Source organism: Triticum dicoccoides, unplaced genomic scaffold (assembly GCF_002162155.2).
Source record: "Triticum dicoccoides isolate Atlit2015 ecotype Zavitan unplaced genomic scaffold, WEW_v2.0 scaffold119611, whole genome shotgun sequence".
NCBI classification, from domain to species: Eukaryota; Viridiplantae; Streptophyta; class Magnoliopsida; order Poales; family Poaceae; genus Triticum; species Triticum dicoccoides.
In genome coordinates, this window is record NW_021183399.1 from 5,606 (window position 1) to 9,361 (window position 3,756).

Below are 3,756 nucleotides of genomic sequence, written 5' to 3' on the forward strand. Positions count from 1 at the left end.
ACGTGAACCCGTTGTACACATCTGTAATTGTATTGTACCCTTTGGTACTCCTATATAATGAGATAGCCACACCCCGTTTAGGGTGTCGAGCAGTTTCCCAAACTCTATGTCTTACATGGTATCAGATTAGGGTTTTGATGTCTTCCACTGCCCCTCACGCCGCCGCCGCCTCGGCCCCTGCCACCGCCGACTCCTCGGCCTCTGCCATCGCTGATGCCGCGTCGGCCCCAACGCTCACTTCCTCGTCGCCTTTCATGGCCTCCCGCCCGCTGGCTACGCCCTGGCGGCAGCCGCCCGCAGCCTCCCCGATCGGGTCGAGCGGGACGGGTGACCTGCCCCCGCCGATCCCATCTGGCGGGTTCTCCTCAGCCGTTGCCGCTGGGCCGCCGGGGTTCCGCGGCCCTGCACCTCCGTATGGTGCCCCTACCTCACCAGTCGGCGCCGTGCCTCTGTCGTCGCTGCTCTATGGAGCCCCTTGGATCGGCGCCCCTGCCTCAACCCTCGGCACCGCGCCTCCATCCTCGTCCGCCTGGCCGCTGCCCTATGGCACGTCGCCGGCGTCTGGCTGCACTGGGGCGTCACATCCCCAGCCCTACAGTGTGCAGCTGCCTGCGCTGCTTCACGGGGCTGCGCCATCTGTGCCCCTCGGAGCTCCGGCTGGCTCGGGTGTTGGCTCCGCCCCTGCAGGCGCCTACTCCGCGTCTCCGTACGCTGGTGCGCAACTGGCGCTCGCCCCCAACCCGGAGACGGACCCGATGATGGGCTGCTACGCGCCACCGGCACAGCCTCATGCGGATCACATGACCGCACCGACGCCGTTTTACTTCTCACACCTCCTTCCGGTGAAGCTCACGCCGGATAATTATTTGTCCTGGCAGGCTCAGGTGCTACCCCTCCTTCGCAGCCAGTACCTGGAGGGGTACGTGGACGGCTCCATCCCGTGCCCGCCGCCGTATCATCCGGCGCACCATGTGTGGGTGGCTCAGGATCAGGCGATTCTCTCCGCTATCCAGTCATCACTCACTCCTAGCGTGTCGTCGCTGGTCATCTTCGCCGTGACATCCCGAGATGCTTGGTCGGCACTTCACAGCAGCTTCGCCTCGCAGTCTACGACACGTGCTCATGCCATACGCACTGAGTTGGGGGAGACTAAACTTGATGGTCTCTCTATCACCGAGTACTTTAACAAGATGTCGGGTCTCGCGGACACATTGGCCTCAATTGGTCAGCCTCTTGGAGATGAGGAGTTTAGCACCCACGTGCTCAATGGTCTTGATGATGATTATGATAATCTCATCGAGAATATTCATGGTCGTGAGGCGCCACTTCCGCCACGAGAGCTATATGCACGTCTTCTTGGTCATGAGCAGCGCATTAAAGCGCGTCGTGCCTCCCCGAGCTTCATCTCTGCCAACTCCGCGACCCGCGGTAAGCCGCAGAAGCCGTCACCATCGCCTGGCGGGAAACCGGCAGCCTCATCCTCGCAGGCCCGCGCTACCCCGCCCTCCATCACTGGCGGCACCCGTCCGGTGGCTTGCTGCCCTTGCTGTGGTGCTCAGCAGGCCTGCCAGCTGTGTGGCCTTGAGCATCACATTGCCTCCCGGTGCCATCGACGCTACAAGCAAGATTTCCTCGGCATGGGTAATAATGGCAAGGGGAATGAAAAAACAGGCTGCCGCGGTGACGAGTCATGATCATGGGCGCACCCCGTCCTACTCCATTGATCCTACGTGGTATATGGACACGGGAGCCACAAACCACCTCACCAACGAGATGGCCAAGCTTTCCACCAAGGAACCATATCGCGGTCATGATCAGGTGCACACAGCCAATGGAGCAGGTATGCACATCTCCCATGTTGGTCAGGCCTCACTCCTCACACATAACTTTCGCAAACTGCATCCTTCTAATGTTCTTCGTGTTCCCACTGCTACACGTAGTTTGTTGTCTATTCCTCAACTAACTCGTGATAATAATGTCCTTGCTGAGTTTCACCCTTTTCGTTTCTTTATCAAGGATCGAGACACGAGGGCCGTTCTTCTTAGTGGTCGTCTTCGCCATGGCTTATATGCACTTGACGCGCCACCTACATCTCCTATGCACTCTTCTCCTCAGGCGTTCAGCGGTGTTCGTGTGTCGTCTACACATTGGCATGCACGCCTGGGTCACCCTGCTGCTCCTATAGTTTGTCATGTGCTACATCGTCATGAACTACCAGTTGTGTCCAATAAAACTGCTGAAACAATTTGTGATGCCTGTTAGCAGGGCAAGAGTCACCAACTTCCGTTTTCAGAGTCTAGTCGTGTTGTGAACCATCCTCTTGAGCTTGTGTTTTCTGATGTATGGGGTCATGCCCAAACATCCGTTAGTGGCCATAATTATTATGTCAGTTTCATTGATGCTTATAGCCGGTTTACTTGGCTTTATCTTATTAAGAGAAAATCTGATGTGTTCGATGTTTTCATTCAGTTTCAAGCACATGTTGAGCGTCTCCTTAAGCAAAAAATTATTCATGTCCAATCCGACTGGGGGGGGGGGTGAATATCACAACCTCAACACTTTTTTCAACAGGCTTGGGATCTTGCACCGTGTGTCTTGTCCTCATACACATCAGCAGAATGGCACCGCCGAACGTAAGCATCGTCATCTTGTAGAAACTGGTCTTACTTTGCTAGCTCATGCCTCCGTTCCGTTTTGGTTTTGGAGTGATGCCTTCTCCACCGCTTGTTTCTTGATAAACAGGCTACCCTCACGACTTCTGAATATGAAAACTCCTCTTGAACTCTTGCTCAACGAAATTCCAGATTACACTTTTCTCAAAGTGTTTGGGTGTGCATGTTGGCCCCATTTGCGTCCATACAACAAATGTAAGTTAGAGTTTCGGTCTAAAAAGTGTGTGTTTCTTGGGTGTAGTTCCCTTCACAAAGGATACAAATGTCTACACGTTCCCACCAATCGCGTCTACATTTCTCGTGACGTCGTTTTTGATGAGAATGTTTTCCCTTTTCATGCACTTCCGAATAACTCTAAAACTCCTATGCCACCTGTCCACTCTTCTGCACCTGTGCCTGATCAATTTGTGGATGTTGCAAATGCACCTGTGTTGCTTCCTAATCATGCTGCAGGTATTGGACGTGGTGCTCGTCTTGAGCTACTTGATGAACAGGTGCTGGATGATGATGATCCGGAGCGGGATGTGGATATGCATGTCCCATGCAGATCGGGTGCAGCCGCCCTCGCCCTCACCCGACCCGCGGGCGCCGCCCTCACCCGCCTCGCCAGAACCGCCCTCGCCCGCCTCGCGGGCATTGCTCGCACCTGGCCTGGCTGGGTCGTCTACAGCGACACCTGGCCCAGCGCTGGGCCTTCTGCGCCGGCTGGGCTGGCCTCACCCAGTCCAACACCGGATCTGGCTCGGCCGGCCACGCCTGGCCTGACGCCGCTGCTCTCTCTGGAGCCAGGCGGCCCTGACGCTGGCTCGGGCGCTGGCTCGCCGGCTGAGGCCTCGCCTCTGCAGTCGCCTGTGCTGAGCCCGGCGACATCGCCACAACCGGCTGCCGCTGTTCTTCATCCTCGCACGCGCAGCCAGACAGGGGTTTTTCAGCCTAAGAAACGCACTGACGGGACTGTTGCATGGCTTGCCGCTTGCATGGCTCATATTGCTGCAGATCCCACTGCTGAGCCTCGCCATTTTCAGGCTGCACTGGGTATACCTCATTGGCGTGCTGCGATGGAACAGGAGTTTCAGGCTTTGCT

At 56.5% G+C, this 3,756-nt stretch overlaps 1 pseudogene; it reads left to right on the forward strand.

The window, feature by feature from the left end:
* The first annotated feature begins 1,229 nt into the window (after positions 1-1,229).
* On the forward strand, positions 1,230-1,368 carry LOC119343225 (annotated as a pseudogene).
* The last annotated feature ends 2,388 nt before the right edge of the window (positions 1,369-3,756 follow it).